Source organism: Salvelinus fontinalis, chromosome 10 (assembly GCF_029448725.1).
Source record: "Salvelinus fontinalis isolate EN_2023a chromosome 10, ASM2944872v1, whole genome shotgun sequence".
Lineage (NCBI taxonomy): Eukaryota > Metazoa > Chordata > Actinopteri > Salmoniformes > Salmonidae > Salvelinus > Salvelinus fontinalis.
In genome coordinates this window covers 4,495,239-4,519,014 of record NC_074674.1, presented here as the reverse complement: position 1 = coordinate 4,519,014, position 23,776 = coordinate 4,495,239, and the positions used below count along the sequence as shown (strand labels likewise).

Below are 23,776 nucleotides of genomic sequence, written 5' to 3'. Positions count from 1 at the left end.
TTAGCTTCATAGGAAGATTGACACATTATATTTCAGTTATGAGTGGTTCGTTCACCTCCACAGAACCCCAGGTTGGAAGGTCTGTTCCCCCTGTCGTTCTGGCGCTTGTGGCCCTCTACATGAGACGAGAGGATGTGAGGGGAATGATCTGGCAGCTAGTCCCTCAGGTGGAGCAGGGTTTGGGTGGCAGAACACAGAACACCTGCTCTCCTGGAACCTGAGAAATTTGCCAGTACTGCATGTGATAGAACCATGACAACCACAGCTAAAACCATGACAACCACAGCTCGTACGGAACATGAGGCTCACCCATTAAGTTACAGTGGGTGCCATGACCAGGGGTGAAGATGACCTCTCTTAGGAAGAAAGAGCATGTGAAACTGTCTTGCCTAATACTGTAGCTTTGTAGCCCTGCCTGAGTTGGGGAATTGGAACAGTGGGTGGGTGATGGGTTCTAACATTTTCTGTTGTGTGAAATGACTTGCATACTATTTGTAAACGAAAATATATCATGCAAAGAATATGGTGAGTAAGTAGGAAATTGCTTTCAGGTTGCAACTTGTATGTCCTTTTTCCAATACGAGTCGTAGTGGTGGTTGAATGACATGCAGTCTAGTGTGAGTACTTGCACTGAGCTAACATCATTCTGGGTCAGGGTTTTTGTCTTCGATCAAAGTGAAATGAAGAAGAAGAAGATGATCAGAGGAACACCTGCTGCCAGTGCCCTCCAGTAGAATAAACACTACTACATGTGGGTCAGGCGAGCCTGGGGCCTTGTTCTAAAATTAACAGAGAGACTGACCCCAGGAGCAGCACTTTGATGCAGGCCTCACTGAAGAATGAGACTGCCTCTAGGCTCTGTGTGATGCAGGCCTCACTGGAGAATGAGACTGTCTCTAGGCTCTGTGTGATGCAGGCCTCACTGGAGAATAAGACTGTCTCTAGGCTCTGTGTGATGCAGGCCTCACTGGATAATGAGACTGTCTCTATGCTCTGTGTGATGCAGGCCTCACTGGAGAATGAGACTGTCTCTAGGCTCTGTGTGATGCAAGCCTCACTGGAGAATGAGACTGTCTCTAGGCTCTGTGTGATGCAAGCCTCACTGGAGAATGAGACTGTCTCTATGCTCTGTGTGATGCAAGCCTCACTGGAGAATGAGACTATCTCTATGCTCTGTGTGATGCAGGCCTCACTGGAGAATGAGACTATCTCTATGCTCTGTGTGATGCAGGCCTCACTGGAGAATGAGACTGTCTCTATGCTCTGTGTGATGCAGGCCTCACTGGAGAATGAGACTGTCTCTATGCTCTGTGTGATGCAGGCCTCACTGGAGAATGAGACTGTCTCTAGGCTCTGTGTGATGCAAGCCTCACTGGAGAATGAGACTCTCTATGCTCTGTGTGATGCAGGCCTCACTGGAGAATGAGACTGTCTCTAGGCTCTGTGTGATGCAGGCCTCACTGGAGAATGAGACTGTCTCTATGCTCTGTGTGATGCAGGCCTCACTGGAGAATGAGACTGTCTCTAGGCTCTGTGTGATGCAAGCCTCACTGGAGAATGAGACTCTCTATGCTCTGTGTGATGCAAGCCTCACTGGAGAATGAGACTGTCTCTATGCTCTGTGTGATGCAAGCCTCACTGGAGAATGAGACTCTCTACGCTCTGTGTGATGCAGGCCTCACTGGAGAATGAGACTCTCTATGCTCTGTGTGATGCAAGCCTCACTGGAGAATGAAACTCTAAGCCAGGGCTCTCGAACCCTGTTTCTGGAGAGCTCCTGTCCTGTAGGTTATCGCTCCAACCCTAATCTAGTGCACCTGATTCTGATAATAAGCTGGTTGATAAACTGAATCGGGTTAGTTACAACTGGGGTTGGAGTTCACCTACAGGATGGTACCTCTCCAGGAACAGGGTTGGAGAGCCCTAGCCTAGGCTGTTTTCCATTACCTAATTGGCTAGTAGTCATTAACGTCTTGCTGGTTGAGATAAAGACATATACAGTATGTCAGAAGTTTGTGCGCTATAATGAACAGCATAGTCCCAGTGCCACTGCTCAATCATTCTGGGCACGTGATGATATGCCTGTGGTTTCGACAGGTAGAATAATAATCTTCCATTTCACAGCTCAGTTCCTAATAAATCAAAACGATATTATTAAAAACACATCAATATTTCTGCTTGAGTTGTACAGAAAATTAATTGGTTGAGTTCTGCTCCTCTGGGTTCAGAAGGTTTAATGGAGAAATGATTGATGAGGTATATCATATTACTATTTAAATGAGTAAGGACACAGGCCTGCAAGCAGGCATACACAACATTCAGCAATAACACTTGTCTCTAGTATTCTGCTTTTGCATCGGTTGTTTGTACAGTTGTACTTTGTTCTTATGAGAGCATTGGCAATATGTTGTCCTGCATTTAAACAGTACACCTATCAAGCACTCTTAAAGCATTGAGCTGAGCCACACACATGATTGTGATTCCTGACAGCATGTCATCCTGGCAGCATGTTAACCTCACACATCTGTGAAGACCAAACAAGATTGTCACTCCTTCTCAGCCTCAGGACATTTTTGGCCTAAAAATGGAAATGGGTTGCAGCGCTTCCAGCTAATTCTGAAACGTGACAAATGTACATTTTTCCTGTACCATAGGTCAATATTTTGATCAAATATTTAGTATTAACTTATATACTTAGATTGCCAATCAGCATAACAATATGATGGGACTTAAATTCCAGTGAGTAGAAGACACCATTTGATTGAAGGTTTCATTTTGAAACAGTAGCTAGACTACAGATTAGAACCATGACTTATATTTAACACAGGAGTTTGCCTGTTCTTGTGGTACCTACTTAAGCTGGCAGACACAGGATGTCTTGATAAGTCTATTCCTTACACATAACGCTCACATCCAAATACCAATATCATACTAGATTATTCAGATAATCCTATTGGGTGTTGCAGTCACACACAGAATCAGTATTTTTGTTTGTTGACGAGATAGAAGCTGGATCAAATCTAGATAATTTCTGCACACCCAGTCACATGAAGGTATATCAAACATTTTTCAAACAGATTCTGGCCAATCTCAGTTTTAGTCAAAGCGACAAACTATTTCAACATATTTTATGATGTGGCACTAATGGCAAGGGCTGCGGAGAGGGTTTGTCTAAAAAGGAGAGGGTTCGTCTAAAATGGAGAGGGCTCGTCTAAAATGGAGAGGGTTCGTCTAAAGTGGAGAGGGTTCGTCTAAAGTGGAGAGGGTTCGTCTAAAGTGGAGAGGGTTCGTCTAAAGTGGAGAGGGTTCGTCTAAAGTGGAGAGGGTTCGTCTAAAGTGGAGAGGGTTCGTCTGAAGTGGAGAGGGTTCGTAGGAAGTGGAGATGGTTCGTCTGAAGTGGAGAGGGTTCGTCTGAAGTGGAGAGGGTTCGTCTAAAATGGAGAGGGTTCGTCTAAAATGGAGAGGGCTCGTCTGAAGTGGAGAGGGTTCGTCTGAAGTGGAGAGGGTTCGTCTAAAATGGAGAGGGCTCGTCTGAAGTGGAGAGGGTTCGTCTAAAGTGGAGAGGGTTCGTCTAAAGTGGAGAGGGTTCGTCTAAAGTGGAGAGGGTTCGTCTAAAGTGGAGAGGGTTCGTCTAAAGTGGAGAGGGTTCGTCTAAAGTGGAGAGGGTTCGTCTAAAGTGGAGAGGGTTCGTCTAAAGTGGAGAGGGTTCGTCTAAAGTGGAGAGGGTTCGTCTGAAGTGGAGAGGGTTCGTAGGAAGTGGAGATGGTTCGTCTGAAGTGGAGAGGGTTCGTCTGAAGTGGAGAGGGTTCGTCTAAAATGGAGAGGGTTCGTCTAAAGTGGAGAGGGTTCGTCTGAAGTGGAGAGGGTTCGTATAAAGTGGAGAGGGTTCGTCTAAAGTGGAGAGGGTTCGTCTAAAGTGGAGAGGGTTCGTCTGAAGTGGAGAGGGTTCGTCTAAAGTGGAGATGGTTCGTCTGAAGTGGAGAGGGTTCGTCTGAAGTGGAGAGGGTTCGTCTAAAGTGGAGAGGGTTCGTCTAAAGTGGAGAGGGTTCGTCTAAAGTGGAGAGGGTTCGTCTAAAGTGGAGAGGGTTCGTCTGAAGTGGAGAGGGTTCGTAGGAAGTGGAGATGGTTCATCTAAAGTGGAGAGGGTTCGTCTAAAGTGGAGAGGGTTCGTCTAAAGTGGAGAGGGTTTGTCTAAAGTGGAGAGGGTTCGTCTAAAGTGGAGAGGGTTCGTCTAAAGTGGAGAGGGTTCGTCTAAAGTGGAGAGGGTTCGTCTAAAGTGGAGAGGGTTCGTCTAAAGTGGAGAGGGTTCGTCTAAAATGGAGAGGGTTCGTTTGAAGTGGAGAGGGTTTGTCTAAAATGGAGAGGGTTTGTCTAAAGTGGAGAGGGTTCGTCTAAAGTGGAGAGGGTTCGTCTAAAGTGGAGAGGGTTTGTCTAAAGTGGAGAGGGTTCGTCTGAAGTGGAGAGGGTTCGTAGGAAGTGGAGATGGTTCGTCTAAAGTGGAGAGGGTTCGTATAAAGTGGAGAGGGTTCGTCTAAAGTGGAGAGGGTTCGTCTAAAGTGGAGAGGGTTTGTCTAAAGTGGAGAGGGTTCGTCTGAAGTGGAGAGGGTTCGTAGGAAGTGGAGATGGTTCGTCTAAAGTGGAGCGGGTTCGTCTAAAGTGGAGAGGGTTTGTCTAAAGTGGAGAGGGTTCGTCTAAAGTGGAGAGGGTTCGTATAAAGTGGAGAGGGTTTGTCTAAAATGGAGAGGGTTCGTTTGAAGTGGAGAGGGTTTGTCTAAAATGGAGAGGGTTCGTCTGAAGTGGAGAGCGTTCGTCTAAAGTGGAGAGGGTTCGTATAAAGTGGAGAGGGTTCGTATAAAGTGGAGAGGGTTTGTCTAAAGTGGAGAGGGTTTGTCTAAAATGGAGAGGGTTCGTTTGAAGTGGAGAGGGTTTGTCTAAAATGGAGAGGGTTCGTCTGAAGTGGAGAGGGTTCGTCTAAAGTGGAGAGGGTTCGTCTAAAGTGGAGAGGGTTTGTCTAAAGTGGGGAACTACGAACTAGACACTGGCCACATTTCACAGCTGAATGTGGAATCATCTACTTGATCGCTTTCCCACTGTTATGTGGAATACCACGACAAATGGGTTTCTATTAACCAACAGCACTGATACCAGAGAGCACTGTTATTAATGACCCAATGACAAGCACCAGAGAAGTATTTGTTCAAGTGGATTTTCAAGAGTCTCGCTGGCTAGAGAGCTGGACTGAAGGGCTCTGATAGGGAGGAGGAAGCCAGTCCATATCAAGTTACTCAGCTGTCCAAATCCTCAACACATTGGTGATGATAGGAGCTGCAGCCAAACAGCAAGACAGAGGAAGGGAGAGGGAGACCTGTCCATGTGCAGTGATGCATGTAGGGATTGCTATAGGTGTGATCCTTTGTGTTTCAGCGATATCTGGAGGCATTATTTGTCTTGCCTGCATTTAGGAGTGTGTGTGCGCACATAAGTGTGTGTTGTTTGTTTGTGTGTGTGTGTATGTGTGTTTAGTGTATATGTGATGAATATCCCATAATTGATTTCTGCTGAGGGTGTGTCTGACTGCTGAGGGTGTGTCTGACTGCTGTGGGTGTGTCTGACTGCTGGGGGTGTGTCTGACTGCTGAGGGTGTGTCTGACTGCTGAGGGTGTGTCTGACTGCTGAGGGTGTGTCTGACTGCTGGGGGTGTGTCTGACTGCTGAGGATGTGTCTGACTGCTGGGGGTGTGTCTGACTGCTGGGGGTGTGTCTGACTGCTGACGGTGTATTTTTTGTCTTCCCTCTATCTATTGTTAAGTGGGTCAGCCAAGAGAGGAGGAGGTATGGAGTTCTGCCCCCCTGCACTGCACAACCATGCCTTAAAATAGAGCTCATTTGGCACTCTGGGGAAATATTGTGGGGGTGCATGAGTTCCCGTATGTAATTATTGCAACAGTAAATAAGACTCATAATGCCTCCAGTGTAAAACTCTCTGGTAATGTAAGAGTAGCATAGCAGCCAAGTCTAACAGAGGCAGAGAGAATTGTTGAGCTGTGAAAATCACCAGCTCTTTCTCTGCGTAGTGAGACCAAATTGTGTTTTTGGGTTTATCCTCTGATTAAAATGCAGCTTCCACAGCCCCCGTTTCCAGTCTCACTTTAACAGAATTTCACTTTTCCTTCTGTTAGCAGTTTAACACATTCTGTGGCAGCCTGGTCCTGCATGGCTCAGTTGGTAGAGGATGGCACTTGCATCACCAGGGTTGTGGGTTTGATTCCTGGGGCCACCCACACGTAAAATATATGCAAATTTTGGATAAAAGCGTCTGCTAAATGGCATATATTATATTAGGATGCATTCTGTAACCATCAACAAGAGCTATAATATTGTACTAAAAGGCTAACAAATCTGGACATAGACATGGTCAGTATTAATGATTATATTGTATGCTTTGTACAGAGGTATAGAACAGTAGGCTTTTGCTCTAATACAATGTTGCCGTAATGATGCTCCATAGAATTGAGAGGTGCCACAGCCTTCACAAGCAGAATCCTGTACCTAACTATGTTGCATTCAGACACTTTCCTCTCAGGGTATGACCTCACCGCAGGATTTCAACAAGTTTTAAAATTAGCATGTTATTTCTCTGTCCTGTTCTTTACCATTTAGCACTGTGCTTTGTCTAATCTTATCTCTACTGCCGGCTACAATTATGGCTGTGGCAGTAGATGCCACGCTAGAGGTTAGGTTCAGCCTCTGTTTCAGACACTGATGACATACAGACTGGGACCTTGTTGAACTGCCCTCCACCTCCTCATTCAGATGACGAGAGAAGAGGATTAACAAGTAGAGAAGAAGGTTGTGGTTCTGAATCACTCCACTATTAGACAAAAAGGTGCTATCTAGAAATTAAAAGAGTTCTTTGGCTGTCCCCATAGGATAACCCTTTGAAGAACCCTTTTTGGTTCCATGTGGAACCTTTTTGGGATCCTTGTAGGACCCTTTCTACAGAGGGTTCTACATGGAACCCAAAAGGGTTTTATGTGGAACCAAAAAGGTTTCTCCCTGGAACCAAAAAAGGTTGTTCTATGGGGACAGCCAAAGAATCCGTTTGGAACCCTTTTTCCAAAGAGTGTACTAGGTGTTGATACTCTAAAGCCCCCCCGCTGCCTACAATTTACCAAAGAGGACTTAAACCTATTGAAACTGTAATCACCTTACTCTTTTTCCCATGACTACAGTGTACTTGGAATGGTTTAAGATGAAAATGGCTAGTCACCCTGGCCTGTATCATTTCTAAGCACAATGTGTGATAGGATTCTTCTAAATTCTCTAACAAAGGTCAATCAGTTATTAATTTACCTGGCTGGTGTTGGAAATGAGATGTGTAAGAGTGTCACGCCCTGACCATAGAGAGCCCTTGTTTCTCTATGGTGTAGTAGGTCAGGGCGTGACTAGGGGGTATTCTAGTTTATAATTTCTATGTTGTGTTCTAGTTTATAGTTTCTATGTTTGTGTTTTGTATGATTCCCAATTAGAGACAACAATTAGTTGTCTCTAATTGGGGATCATATTTAAGAACCTATTTTTTTCACCTGTGTTTGTGGGATATTGTTTTGTGTTTGTGCATCATGTAGTCATGTTTAGTTGTTTATTGATATATTTTGTTTTGTTTAACTTTCTCTTTGAATTAAATATGTGGAACTCAACATCCGCTGCGCCTTGGTCCCGTTCTTACGACAAACGTGACAAAGAGTGCTGTGGTATGACGTGATGACATGGCTGCTAGTGTTTCAACAAGTCCACTAGGCTTACAAAGCCCAGAGGAACATCTGGACAACAAAGGTTGAGAGAAATCCTCCACCGTTTACCCGCCTGGTCTCTAGCTTTACAAGGACACATGAAGACGGTTAATTCCATTGTATTACAGGATCTGAGCAAAGGACAATCTTTTGAATATTTAATGCTTCCAGAAGTGTTATGTTTTATTTATTACTGTGGTAGGAACAAGTTTTTCTCAGCAATATTTTGGGACACACATTTTCTTATAGGGATTTTGGAATGACAGAATTTATTACTGAGCTTCAAGCTGTGAACTTGCTGCCATTGCAGCTGGGCCCTAAACCTGGTGGCAGGTATATTAACAATGTTTCATTAACCTCATTCCCTGCCATCTGGCCACCACAAGACCACCATCTAACAAACAGGACAGGAAAGGCAGCACACCCAGCTAACAACTCAGTGGCCATGCTCACCTCCCACTATGTTGTAAGGTGAATGAGTTGACATACCTCTACACACACTCTCTCTTTCTCTGTGCTTCTCCTCCTCCACAGATTTCGACATACAGCAGTCTCTAACTCTATGGTCATAGACTCGATGAAGATCATCATTGATATCGAGCCGGTCTAGCAGATGCTGTCTTTGCCTCTTCTGCTCCATTTGAAAAGGCTCCACCGTTCAAGAGCCTGAGCTCCACACAGAGCAAGCACCACCAGTCTCCAGACAGTTTAGGATCAATAGGTCTGGTAATAGGAGGGTGAAACCAAGACCAGGGAACTATGTTGCTCTTCTCACTGTAAAGCCTATGTAATATAGTGAATATATCTGTCATGCATATGGTCAAACTGATTAATAGGCCTGCTAATGAGCTTTTCTTGGCGACATAATTAGGTTTTCAGATTTACAGTGGAGAGGAGAGCATCTTCTGTTTACTGATGTACACACTGTAATGACTAATGCTGCTGAATCTCATCCATTATATCAGGGACCTCTACTGAAGACAGACAGAAATGTTTCATTCATCCAAACTTGGCATCCTCTGTTCAGAATGACAGTTACATTTTAGTCATTTAACAGACACTCTCATCCAGAGCGACTTACAGGAACAATCGGGGTTAAGTGCCTTGCTCAAGGGCCCATCTACAGATTTTTTACCTTTCGGTTACTAGCTCAATGCTCTTAAACACTAGACTCCCTGCCCCTGCACTGCAAAGGTGCAAAACGGAGATGTGAAAATGAGAAGTACATGTTTCAGATGGGCTGTGTTGGTAGTGTTTTATTATGTACATGTTTCAGGTGGGCTGTGTTGGTAGTGTTTTATTATGTAAATGTTTCAGGTGGGCTGTGTTGGTAGTGTTTTATTATGTACATGTTTCAGGTGGGCTGTGTTGGTAGTGTTTTATTATGTACATGTTTCAGGTGGGCTGTGTTGGTAGTGTTTTATTATGTACATGTTTCAGATGGGCTGTGTTGGTAGTGTTTTATTTTGTACATGTTTCAGATGGGCTGTGTTGGTAGTGTTTTATTATGTACATGTTTCAGGTGGGCTGTGTTGGTAGTGTTTTATTATGTACATGTTTCAGGTGGGCTGTGTTGGTAGTGTTTTATTATGTACATGTTTCAGGTGGGCTGTGTTGGTAGTGTTTTATTATGTACATGTTTCAGGTGGGCTGTGTTGGTAGTGTTTTATTATGTAAATGTTTCAGGTGGGCTGTGTTGGTAGTGTTTTATTATGTACATGTTTCAGGTGGGCTGTGTTGGTAGTGTTTTATTATGTAAATGTTTCAGGTGGGCTGTGTTGGTAGTGTTTTATTATGTACATGTTTCAGGTGGGCTGTGTTGATAGTGTTTTATTATGTACATGTTTCAGATGGGCTGTGTTGGTAGTGTTTTATTATGTAAATGTTTCAGGTGGGCTGTGTTGGTAGTGTTTTATTATGTACATGTTTCAGGTGGGCTGTGTTGGTAGTGTTTTATTATGTACATGTTTCAGGTGGGCTGTGTTGGTAGTGTTTTATTATGTACATGTTTCAGGTGGGCTGTGTTGGTAGTGTTTTATTATGTAAATGTTTCAGGTGGGCTGTGTTGGTAGTGTTTTATTATGTACATGTTTCAGGTGGGCTGTGTTGGTAGTGTTTTATTATCTAAATGTTTCAGGTGGGCTGTGTTGGTAGTGTTTTATTATGTACATGTTTCAGGTGGGCTGTGTTGGTAGTGTTTTATTATGTACATGTTTCAGATGGGCTGTGTTGGTAGTGTTTTATTATGTAAATGTTTCAGGTGGGCTGTGTTGGTAGTGTTTTATTATGTACATGTTTCAGGTGGGCTGTGTTGGTAGTGTTTTATTATGTACATGTTTCAGGTGGGCTGTGTTGGCAGTGTATCATTTTGTACATGTTTCAGATGGGCTGTGTTGGTAGTGTTTTATTATGTACATGTTTCAGGTGGGCTGTGTTGGTAGTCTTTTATTATGTACATGTTTCAGGTGGGCTGTGTTGGTAGTGTTTTATTATGTACATGTTTCAGGTGGGCTGTGTTGGTAGTGTTTTATTATGTACATGTTTCAGATGGGCTGTGTTGGTAGTGTTTTATTATGTAAATGTTTCAGGTGGGCTGTGTTGGTAGTGTTTTGTTATGTACATGTTTCAGGTGGGCTGTGTTGGTAGTGTTTTATTATGTACATGTTTCAGGTGGGCTGTGTTGGTAGTGTATCATTATGTACATGTTTCAGATGGGCTGTGTTGGTAGTGTATCATTATGTACATGTTTCAGATGGGCTGTGTTGGTAGTGTATTATTATGTACATGTTTCAGGTGGGCTGTGTTGGTAGTGTATCATTTTGTACATGCTTCAGATGGGCTGTGTTGGTAGTGTTTTATTATGTACATGTTTCAGGTGGGCTGTGTTGGTAGTGTTTTATTATGTACATGTTTCAGGTGGGCTGTGTTGGTAGTGTATTATTATGTACATGTTTCAGGTGGGCTGTGTTGGTAGTGTTTTATTATGTACATGTTTCAGATGGGCTGTGTTGGTAGTGTTTTATTATGTAAATGTTTCAGGTGGGCTGTGTTGGTAGTGTTTTATTATGTACATGTTTCAGATGGGCTGTGTTGGTAGTGTTTTATTATGTACATGTTTCAGGTGGGCTGTGTTGGTAGTGTTTTATTATGTACATGTTGCAGGTGAGCTGTGTTGGTAGTGTATCATTATGTACATGTTTCAGGTGAGCTGTGTTGGTAGTGTATCATTGTGTACATGTTTCAGATGGGCTGTGTTGGTAGTGTTTTATTATGTACATGTTTCAGGTGAGCTGTGTTGGTAGTGTATCATTATGTACATGTTTCAGGTGAGCTGTGTTGGTAGTGTTTTATTATGTACATGTTTCAGGTGAGCTGTGTTGGTAGTGTATCATTATGTTTCAGATCTGTACAAATGTAGAGCTGTCTCCTTCCCTGTCCATTAAAGGCTTTAGAGTGTGAAGGATGCACAGATTAAACATATATGTAGTGGGAACAGTTACAGGATTCATGTTGTAGAGGGAAAAACGTGCTTTAATGTGTGCTGTATATTGTTTTGAGTTTTTACTGTGGGTAGACATGTTGTATGGATGGGAACATTGTGTTTGAATATAGCATAGCTAAGAATACCCACTGTGCATTTGTGTGCTGCAGTTTTCAGAAAGTCTGGTCCATTTAATGAAACCTCAATCCGCACACAAGCACTGCTTTTTCTTTCTTTATTACCTTTATTTATTTTAAGAGATTTTAAGGGAAGAGATATCTCTTATTCAAATGCGCCCTGTATAATACAACATAAATATACACTTTATTCATACTATACAGTACCAGTCAATGGTTTGGACACACATTCATTCCAGGGTTTTTCTTTATTTTTACTATTTTCTACATTGTAGAATAATAGTGAAGACATCAAAACTATATAATAACACATATGGAGTCATGTAGTAACCAAAAAAGTGTTAAACAAATCAAAATATACTTTCTATTTGAGATTCTTCAAAGTAGCCACCCTTTGCCTTGATGCCAGCTTTGCACACTCCTGGCATTCTCTCAACCAGATTCATGAGGTAGTCACCTAGATTGCATTTCAATTAACAGGTGTGCTTTGTTAAAAGTTAATTTGTGGAATTTCTTTCCTTTGTAATACGTTTGAGCCAATCAGCTGTGTTGTGACAAGGTAGGGGTGGTATGCAGAAGATAGCCATATTTGATAAAAGTCCAAGTCCATATTTTGGAAAAAACAGCTCAAATAAGCAAATGGAAACGACAGTCCATCATTACGTTAAGACATGAAGGTCAGTCAATCCGGAAAATGTCAAGAACTTTTAAAGTTTCTTCAAGGGCAGTCGCAAAAAGCGCTACAATGAAACTGGCTCTCATGAGTATCGCCACAGGAAAGGAAAACCCAGAGTTACCTTTGCTGCAGAGGATATGTTCATTAGAGTTACCAGCCTCAGATTGCAGCCCAAATAAATGCTAAACAGAGTTCAAGTAATAGACACATCTCAACATCAACTGTTCAGAGGAGACTGTGTGAATCAGGCCTTCATGGTCAAATTGCTGCAAAGAAACCACTACTAAAGGACACCAATAAGAAGAAGAGACTTGCTTGGGCCAAGAACCACGAGCAATGGACATTAGACCAGTGGAAAGCTTTCCTTTGGTCTGATGAGTCTAAATTTGAGATTTTTGGTTCCAACCGCCGTGTCTTTGTGAGACACAGAGTAGGTGAACAGATGATCTCAGCATGCGTGGTTCCTACCGTGAAGCATGGAGGAGGAGGTGTGATGGTGTGGGGGTGCTTTACTGGTGACACTGTCTGTGATTTATTTAGAGTTCAAGGCACACTTAAGCAGTATGGCTACAACAGCATTCTGCAGCGATATGCCATCCCATCTGGTTTGCGCTTAGTGGAATTATAATTCATTTTTTCAACAGGACAGTGACCCAAAACACACATCCAGGCTGTGTAAGGGCTATTTGACCAAGGAGGGTGATGAGGTGCTGCCTCAGATAAACTGGCCTCCACAATCAACCAACCTCAACCCAATTGAGATGGTTTGGGATGAATTGGACTGCAGAGTGAAGGAAAAGCAGCCAACAAGTGCTCAGCATATGTGGGAACTCCTTCAAGACTGTTGGAAAAGCATTCCTCATCAAGCTGGTTGAGAGAATGCCAAGAGTGTGCAAAGCTTTCATAAATGCAAAGGGTGGCTACTTTGAAGAATCCAAAAAATGAAATATATTTTGATTTGTTTAACACTTTTTTAGTTACTACATGATTCCATATGTGTTATTATATAGTGTTGATGTCTTCACTATTATTTTTGTCACACCCTGATCTGTTTAATCTGTCTTTGTGATTGTCTCATCTCCCTCCAGGTGTCGCCCATCTCCCCCATTATCCCCTGTGTATTTATACCTGTGTTCTCTGCTTGTCTGTTGCTATTTTGTCTTGTTTGTTCAAGTCAACCAGCGTTTTGTGTCTCAGCTCCTGCTTTTTCCAGTCTTTCTTTTCTCACCCTCCTGGTTTTGACCCTTGCCTGTCCTGTCTCTGAGCCCGCCTGCCTGACCACTCTGCCTGCCCCTGACCCTGAGCCTGCCTGCCACCCAGTACTGTTGCCCCACCTCTGGTTTACTGACCCCTGCCTGCCTTGAACTGTCTATTGCCTGGCCCTGTTGGAATATTAAACTATTGTTTATACGACGTGGTCTGCATCTGGGTCTTACCTTCATACCAGATAGTACGAACTGGCCATGACTGACCCAGCAGACACGGACCAGCTGCGCAATGCCATCTCCTCCCAAGGAGCCTCCATTGGTAGGCACGAGGAATTGCTTCGTGGGCTGATGGAGGGGGTCCAAACATTGGCTGATGACTGGGCATTGGGAGCCCCAGTTACCTCACCCGGAATGCTTTAATGGAGAGCCGAGCACCTGTTGGGCGTTTCTAGCTCAGAACCCTCCTTTTAAACTTCATCTCTTCTCCTTCCCCTCGGAACGCTCCAAAATAGCCTACCTCATCACGCTGATGTCTCGAAGGGTTCTCACCTGGGCTACCGCCGTATGGGAACAGCAGCCGGCCATATGCGTGAGCCTGGAGGGGTTCGTGCGAGAGGTGAGTAAGGTCTTAGATGCCCCATTCTCCGGGAAGGAAGCTGCCCGGAAGCTAATCCAGCTCCGGCAGGACGTCTGCACTGTGGCCGACTATGCGGTTGATTTCCGTACTTTGGCAGCAGAGTGCGTGGAACCCGGAAGCACTGTTTGACATGTTCCTGCACGGCGCATCGGAGGAGGTTAAGAACGAGCTTGGACTCGGGAGTTACCCACAGATTTTGACTCCCTCATCGCTTTGACCATCCGCATCGATGGGTGATTGTGGGAACGACGGATAGAGAGGAAATTCAATTTCACTCTGAGTCATCCCGGAAGTCCTCAACGGTCCCGTGGCCAAGAGCACCCGATATTTCCCAACCTTCCTCGAGAATCACAGAGGAGGGCCGAGGCCTTGTTTCCCGAGCCCATGCAACTAGGCAGGGCTGGGGTGTCGCCAGCAGAACAGCAACACCGGATCAGCACAAGGAGCTATCTGTATTGCGTGACTTTTGGTCATTTTGTGTCCTCTTTCCCTGTAAAAGACCAGGGTCACTTGTAGGAGCGAGTGTTCTGGTGGGCCATATGGGGAACTTTTCATCTTCCCTTACTCCCACCCCTTTTCATGTGATTCTGCTGTGGGGAATCCAGTCCAAATCTCTTGACTCTGGGGCCGATGAGAGCTTTTTGGAACGCCACACTGGCTTCCGAGCTGAACATCCCCACTCAGCCCCCCTCCATTCCAGTGGATGTTAGAGAGTTGGACGGGCGCTCTATAGGTCTGGTCACCCATAACACCACTCCCATCAACCTATGCGTGTCAGGGAATCACAGCGAGACCATTCAGTTCCTGCTCATCAAGTCCCCCCAGATCCCCATTGGTTTGGGATTCTCCTGACTCCAGCAACACAACCCACTCATCAACTGGTCTATGGGTGCCATCATGGGCTGGAGTCTGTTCTGCCACGCCCATTGTCTGTAGTCAGCGCAACCTGCCCCGGGACATCTTCCTGGATCCTCGGAGGTGGTTCCGGATCGCTCCGCCATTCCCGCGGAGTACCAGGATCTCCGGGAGGTGTTCAGCAAGTCCCGGGCCACTTCCCTTCCGCCTCATCACCCCTATGACTGCGGGATTGACCTTCTCCCTTGCACCACACCGCCCCGGGTGCGTCTGTCCTCCTTGTCAGGACCTGAAACCAAGGCTATGTAGGACTACATTGGTGACTCCCTAGCTACTGGATTTATCCATCCCTCTTCCTTTCCCGCTGGCACAGGGTTCTTCTTCATGGATCAGAAGGACAAGACCCTGGGCCCGTGCATTGACTACCGGGAACCGTTATCTGCTACCACTCACTTCCTCGGCCTTTGAGCCGCTCCAGGGGGCCACTGTGTTCTCCAAGCTGGATCTACGTAACTCCTACCACCTGGTGCAGATACAAAAGGGAGACGAATGGAAGACCATCTTCAACACGGCCAGCGGCCACTACGAATATCTGGTCATGGCTTTGGCCTCACCAACGCCCCTGCCATATTACAGGCTCTGGTGAAGGACGTTTTCCGCGACATGCTGAACTGGTTAGTCTTCACTACATTCACATCCTCGTCTTCTCCCACTCTCCCCAAGAACATGTGCTCCATGTCCGGCTTCTGGAGAACCAGTTGCTCGTTAAGGTGGAAAAGGGTGAGTTCCATCGCTTCACCATTCCCTTTATTGGCTACATCATCTCTGCTGGGAGCATAAAGATGGATCCCAAGAAGGTGAAAGCGGTGGTGAATTGGCCTCAGACTACATCCATGGTGCAGCTGCAACGCTTTCTGGGGTTCGCCAACTTTTGCGGCCGCTTTATCCGGGGTTACAGCAACCTGGCCTCCCCCGTCTGCCCGCACTTCTTCCAAGGTTCCGTTCACGTGGTCCATGGCCGCGGACCGGGCGTTCTGGGACCTTAACTTCTCTGGGATAGGGGGCAGCATTTTCACGTTTGGATGAAAAGCATACCCAAATTAAACTTCCAGCTACTCATCCCCAGAGATATGCATATTGTTCGTAGATTTGGATAGAAAACACTCTGAAGTTTCTAAAACAGTTTGAATCATGTCTGTGAGTATAACAGAACTTATTTAGCAGGTGAAACCCCGAGGACAAACCATTCAGATTTTTGCTTTTTGAGGTCACTCTCTTTTCAATGTGTTTTCATTGGGAAACCAGATATCTAATCGACCTGCTTGCAGTTTCTACCGCTTCCACTGGATGTCAACAGTCTTGAGAAATTGGTTGAGGTTATTCCTTTGTGTAATGAAGAAGTACGGCCATCTTGAATGAGAGTCACATTAAGTGTTCTGTTAGATAGAAGCGCGTGAGCAGAACGCTGGCTATAGTTTTATCTATTTTATCGATTATTAACGTTAAAAAATACCTAAAGTTGTATTGCAAAAGTCATTTGAAATTTTGGCAAAGTTTACAGGTAACCTTTGAGATATTTTGTAGTCACGTTTGAGCAATTTGGAAGTTCTATTTTTCTGGATCAAACGCGCCAAATAAATGGACATTTTGGATATATATCAATGGAATTAATCGAACAAAAGGACCATTTGTGATGTTTATGGGACATTTTAGAGTGCCAACAAAAGAAGTTTGTCAAAGGTAAGGCAGGAATTATATATATTTTTCTGCGTTTTGTGTCGCGCCTGCAGGGTTGAAATATGCTTTTCTTTCTTTATTTACTATTGTGCTATCCTCAGATAATAGCATTGTTTGATTTAGCCGAAAATCCTATTTGAATTCTGACATGTTGGCTGGATTCACAACCAGTGTAGCTTCAATTTGGTAACTTTCATGTGTGATTTAATGAAAGTTAAATTTTTATAGTAATTTTCATAGTAATTAATTTGAATTTGGCGCTCTGCATTTTCTCTGGCTTTTTGCCAAGTGAGACAGTAGCGTCCCGCCTAAACTCAGATTTTTGGATATAAATATGAACTTTACCGAACAAAACATACATGTATTGTGTAACATGAAGTACTATGAGTGCCATCTGATGACGATCATCAAAGGTTAGTGTTACGTTCCCCAGTTTCTGTGTTCTGTTTTGTATTTGAGTGTGTGTTTCAGGAGATGGCTTCCGGAAGTACTCCCCAACCAGCTGATTGGTCTACCCCAAGGCTAATTGATGATTGGAGCTGACCCCGCCCCCTCGTCAAGAAGCAGCTGACACTAATCACCATTGCCACCTGAAGATAAAAGCCAGTGTTCTGCCCCAAGAGGAGAAGATTGAGAGAGGAGAGATTTGGAGTAGAGATTTGGAGATTGAGAGAGAAAAATTAGATTGTGATATAGTGTGGGTTGTGTATCAGAAAGTGTGGTATGTACTGTTGTTGTTGGTAGCAGTTTTTCTATGTCCTGTGTTTGTGATTGTTTGTGAAATCATTAATAATTACCCTGTTTCATTTGTTCCCAGGGGGGAAGGAGAAGGCACTTTGGGAGTGCTTAGGCAAGAGGCCCGCGGGCATACATATACCCGTAGTATATTTACTGTCTAGGCACACTAGGTAAGACCTGGGCGGACCACCCCCTGTATTTTGGTTAGGGCACCAGACGGTGCTAAGTTAGGTAAGTTAAGTGGGTAGGCAGGTTAGATAGGAGAGGGGGAACTTTGATATTTACTTTCTTTGCTTTGGTTCCGTCCAGCCCCTTTTCCCCATATTACCGTGTAAGAAAATAAATTTGAGTAAACGGTAAATTCTGCTTTTGTGTCATCCTTACTCGCACCTACAGTCCATACCTCTTGCACTTCAGAGAGTTGAGTTGTAGCAGGGAGTTGCGTTCCCTCTTCTCAGAGGCGTGCGTAACATAATGGGGGCTCATCCGGGATTCCATTAAACCCACCGGACCCTGCTGCACTGAGCTCTCTGTGGTTAGTGATTGAGGTGTGATGGTAGGTTGTGAGTTTGGATGACTTGTTTAGTTTGTGTGTTCAGTAAATTGCTGTGTACAAGATGGCTGCCTCAGCCATCTCCAAGTTCATTGATGCGCCCTCTATTGATTGTTTAGTGAGGTTTCGAAAAGTAGACCTTATAGCTATAGCTGACCATTATGGATTTGTTATCCCTGAGAAAGCCCTAAAGGCTGAGCTTTTGGTGCTAGTCAGGGAGGGTTTAGTGAGAGAAAGAATTCTCTCATTGCAAGGAGAGGAGACGGGTAGACCTTCTGATGCCAAGTCGGAGGACAGGGCGGAGGAAGGGGTTGCTCGTACCCCCTTTACATTGCCTCGATTCGATCCTTTATCTTCTGCTTCAGGTCGTTCAGACGGGACCGCTAGGCTAAAGGTGAGGCTGGCCCGGTTAGAAATGGAGCAAAAAGATAAAGAGAGACAAATGCATTTTGATCTTGAAATTAGGAAAATAGAAGCCGACAAGGAGGTGAGGATCCGACAACTGGCGATAGAAGCTGGCTCCAGTACGACTCCAAAAGCTGCTCAGCATCAAGCCCACTTTGATGTAAGTAAAAATATAGCTTTAGTCCCTCCATTCCGAGAGTCGGAAGTTGATTCCTATTTCTCTGCGTTTGAGCGTGTGGCCGCTGCGCTACATTGGCCACTCGAGGTTTGGCCGCTCCTGTTACAATGTAAATTGTCTGGGAAAGCCCAGGAAGTAGTAGCTGCTCTCTCCCTGGAAGACAGTTTACACTATGATACAGTTAAAACTACCGTGTTACGGGCTTATGAGTTGGTGCCTGAAGCTTATAGACAGCGCTTCAGGAACCACAAGAAACCCTCTCACCGTACTTTTGTTGAGTTTGCTAGGGACAAAGAGTCTCTGTTTAATCGATGGTGTTCAGCCAGCAAAGCTAACACCTTTGCTGATATTCGGGAGTTGATGCTGTTGGAGGATTTTAAAAGCAACCTCCCTGATAGAATTGTAGTTCATTTAAATGAACAGAAAGTGGTGACATTGGCCCAGGCAGCAGTGTTGGCAGATGAGTACGCTTTGACACACAAGACTGTCTTTGGTGCACCTCGTTTTGAAGGTAGACTGATTACGTCATCAGTGCCTCATTCAGGTCGCTTTTCCTCTGACAAGCCTTTTCATGAGATCCGTGAATGTTTTTACTGTCACCAAAAGGGTCACGTGATTGCGGACTGCCCAGTTTTGAAAAATAAACCGAAACAGTCCCAGTCACCGTCCCCAAAAAGGAAAAGTTTGGGTTTAGTCAAGTCTTTGGCTCGTCCGTTGGTCCGAGGTATTGATTCAGCATTTGAGAAACCGGATCCTGTTTATGCTCCGTTTATCTCTACCGGTTGTGTTTCCTTAACTGGAGAACAAGCTGATCAAAAGCCAATTAAAATCTTACGAGACACCGGGGCGGCGCAGTCAGTAATCATTACTGATGCTTTACCCTGGTCTCCCGAAACGTATTGTGGCTCACATGTTATATTACAGGGGATAGAGACAAAAACAGTACCTGTACCATTACACTGGGTCCACTTAGTGTCAGACTTGGTATCAGGATGTTTCCTTGTTGGTGTAGTTTCTACACTGCCAGTAAAAGGAGTCACATTGCTATTAGGGAATGATATTGCTGGTGGTAACGTTACTCCTGTGTTAGAGGTAGTAGACAACCCAGAATTCAAAATTGCAGATGAGAAATTGGTTCAAGCATTTCCACATGTTTTTCCTGCTTGTGTGTTAACGAGGGCACAATCTCGCAAGCTTGGAGATGTGGTGGATTTGGCTAGTTCCATTTTTGAGAATATTGAAGTAGAAGACATTGCACCGAGTATTCCTTCTGCAAGTCCGACAGTTTTTACTCCTGTAAAAACTAAGGAAGGGGACTGCGAAATCGCACCCCAAGTACATGACATTCTTTTGTCTGTCACCCCTGAGAAGGTGATTGAATGTCAAAAAGGAGACACCAGTCTTCGCAAGTGTTTTGCTTCGGTAATTTCCATTGAGGAAGCTAAAACTAGAGAGACTGCCTACTTTATGGAAGCAGGAGTTTTGATGCGTAAATGGGCAGCTCATGACACCGTTAATGACTGGAGTGAAGTGTGTCAAGTGGTTGTTCCTACACCGTTCCGACAGCAGGTGCTGTCACTCGCCCATGACCAGGCGTGGTCTGGACATTTGGGGATCACAAAGACTTATAACCGGGTCCTTCGTCATTTCTTTTGGCCAGGTTTTAAGTCTGACGTGGTCCAATTTTGTAAAACATGTCACGTATGTCAACTCACTGGGAAAGCGAATCAAACAGTTCCTAGAGCACCGCTCTACCCGATTCCTGTGGTGGGGGAACCGTTTGAAAGAGTGATAGTTGATTGTGTAGGTCCGTTGCCGAAAACCAGGTCAGGTAACCAGTTCCTATTAACAATAATGTGCAGTGCTACTCGATACCCAGAGGCTATTCCTCTCCGTACTATTACGGCTAAGACTGTGGTGAAGGCACTGGTGAAGTTCTTCTCTACGTTTGGACTCCCTAAAGTAATCCAAACTGATCAGGGATCCAACTTTATGTCTAAAATGTTTTCAAATGTGTTAAAGACATTGTGTATTTCCCATCAGGTCTCAAGTCCGTATCATCCAGAGAGTCAAGGGGCTCTCGAACGCTGGCATCAGACGCTGAAGGCAATGCTACGCAAGTATTGTATGGATACCAGTACTGATTGGGATGAGGGGGTGCCCTTTGTCCTATTTGCTATTAGGGAAACGATACAAGAGTCCTTAGGGTTTAGCCCTTGCTGACCTTGTGTTTGGACATACCCCAAGGGGTCCGCTGAAAGTGTTGAAGGAGCATATCTTATCTCCTACACCCAGTAGCGCCCCTAAAAATGTGTTGGATTATGTCAGTAAGATGCGGGAGAGACTGCACGCCGCATGTGCGTTGGCCCAAAAGTCTCTTTCCTCTTCGCAAAAACGCATGAAGGTGCATTATGACAAAAAGGCTGTTGGCCGTTCTTTTGCACCAGGGGATCAAGTTTTAGTTTTGTTGCCAATTCCTGGCTCATCTCTGTCAGCACGTTTTTCTGGACCATATCTGGTGGAAAAGAAACTCAGTGACACCAACTATGTGATAAAGACCCCAGATCGAAGGCGTTCTTCCCGTGTGTGTCATGTTAACATGCTAAAAGAATATTATGTACGTGACTCTCCAGACAGCTCCTCAAGTAAGCCGGTCCAGCCCGCCGTCTCCAGTGTGGCTGCGGTGGTGCTGAAGCCTGGCTGGGACCTAGAGGAGAATAAGGAGGATGGGTTGGAGTTACGCCATACGTTACAGCAGTGTGAACGCCTATGTAATTCAGAGATGCTGAAGAAGTTACCCTCTCAAATGGAACATTTGGATAGCGATCAAACTAAGGACCTTATCCTATTGATAAACTGTTTTCTCAGTGTGTTTCAGGACGTTCCAAGTCGCACGTCCATCTTGGAACATGACGTGGATGTGGGCAACGCTGCTCCTATACGTCAGCATCCGTACCGGGTTAATGCAAAGAAAAGGGAGGTAATGAAAATTGAGGTAGCTTATTTATTACAGAATGACATGGCAAAACCCAGTAACAGCTCCTGGAGTTCCCCATGTATTCTTGTTCCTAAGCCTGACGGTACGTCCCGCTTATGCACGGACTATTGTCGAGTAAATGCAGTTACAAGGTCTGATTCTTTTCCTCTACCTCGATTAGATGACTGCATTGATAGAATTGGCTCTGCTGCTTACGTTAGTAAGTTAGATTTGTTAAAAGGTTATTGGCAGGTGCCTCTGACCTCTAGAGCTTCTGACATATCGGCTTTTGTTACGCCTGATAACTTTGTACAATACACTGTGATGCCCTTTGGCATGTGTAATGCACCTGCTATTTTTCAGCGTCTAGTTAACATTGTGTTTGCAGATGTGCCAAATTGTACTGCATACCTTATTGATGTGGTGATACATTCGTCTACTTGGTCTGATCATCTCTCCACTTTGAAAAGTGTGTTTCAGCGGTTGGAGAATGCTTCTTTAACCCTCAATTTGGCCAAGTGTGAGTTTGGGAAGGCTACGGTGACTTACTTAGGGAAACAAGTGGGACGAGGTCAAGTGCGCCCAGTAACTGGCAAGGTGGAGGCAATTGTTGCTTTTCCTGCTCCCACGACTCGACGCCAGTTGCGCAGATTCCTAGGGATGGTAGGGTACTATCGTACATTCTGTAAGAATTTCTCGACGGTAGTAGCTCCCCTTTCATCTCTGCTTAGTCCCAAGGTACCATTTAGGTGGTCCAAGGACTGTAACCATGCGTTTGAGTCCGCTAAAGCGCTACTTTGTAGTGCCCCAGTGCTTGCCGCCCCCAACTTTGACAAACCTTTTAAGTTGGAGGTTGACGCTAGTATAGTGGGGGTGGGTGCGGTTCTCTTACAGGAAGATGAAGATGGAGTGGATCGGCCCGTCAGTTTCTTTTCCCGTAAGTTCAACTCGTGTCAGTCAAGGTACTCCACAATTGAACAAGAGACACTAGCTTTATTGCTAGCCTTACAGTTCTTTGAAGTATATGTGGGATCCAGTGCCTTGCCTGTAATGGTCTTCACGGACCATAATCCTTTAGTGTTCTTAAAGCAAATGTACAATCAGAACCGCCGCCTTATGCGGTGGGCTCTGATTGTACAAGGATATAATGTACAGATAGCCTATATGAAGGGCTCAGCGAATGTGGTTGCTGACGCTCTATCACGGGTTTACTAACTGGGGAAGCGTTGGTTTTTGTATTACAAACTGTATGTTTGCAATTTTTGTGGTGGGCGTGTTACGTTCCCCAGTTTCTGTGTTCTGTTTTGTATTTGAGTGTGTGTTTCAGGAGATGGCTTCCGGAAGTACTCCCCAACCAGCTGATTGGTCTACCCCAAGGCTAATTGATGATTGGAGCTGACCCCGCCCCCTCGTCAAGAAGCAGCTGACACTAATCACCATTGCCACCTGAAGATAAAACCAGTGTTCTGCCCCAAGAGGAGAAGATTGAGAGAGGAGAGATTTGGAGTAGAGATTTGGAGATTGAGAGAGAAAAATTAGATTGTGATATAGTGTGGGTTGTGTATCAGAAAGTGTGGTATGTACTGTTGTTGTTGGTAGCAGTTTTTATATGTCCTGTGTTTGTGAGTGTTTTGTGAAATCATTAATAATTACCCTGTTTCATTTGTTCCCAGGGGGGAAGGAGAAGGCACTTTGGGAGTGCTTAGGCAAGAGGCCCGCGGGCATACATATACCCGTAGTATATTTACTGTCTAGGCACACTAGGTAAGACCTGGGCGGACCACCCCCTGTATTTTGGTTAGGGCACCAGACGGTGCTAAGTTAGGTAAGTTAAGTGGGTAGGCAGGTTAGATAGGAGAGGGGGAACTTTGATATTTACTTTCTTTGCTTTGGTTCCGTCCAGCCCCTTTTCCCCATATTACCGTGTAAGAAAATAAATTTGAGTAAACGGTAAATTCTGCTTTTGTGTCATCCTTACTCGCACCTACAGTCCATACCTCTTGCACTTCAGAGAGTTGAGTTGTAGCAGGGAGTTGCGTTCCCTCTTCTCAGAGGCGTGCGTAACAGTTAGCGATTAATCTTATCTCTATTTCTGCTTTTTGTTACTCCTCTCTTTGGCTGGAAAAATGGCTGTGTTTTCTGTGGCTATCTACTGACCTAACATAATCGTTTGGTGTGCTTTTGCCGTAAATCCTTTTTGAAATCAGACATGTTGGCTGGATTCACAACAAGTGTAGCTTTAATTTGGTGTCTTTCATGTGTGATTTCATGAACGTTTGATTTTTATAGTAATATATTTGAATTTGGCGCTCTGCATTTTTACTGGCTTTTGGCCAAGTGGGACGGTAGCATCCCACATATCCTAGAGAAGTTAAGCTGCATCCCTGCGCCTTCTTCTCCCA

At 44.7% G+C, this 23,776-nt stretch overlaps 1 protein-coding gene across 9 annotated transcripts in view; it reads right to left on the bottom strand.

The window, feature by feature from the left end:
* Positions 1-23,776, bottom strand: part of LOC129863443 (neurexin-2-like) — a 301,564-nt gene that overhangs the window by 52,641 nt on the left and 225,147 nt on the right. The gene's annotated exons all lie outside the window — the stretch shown is intronic.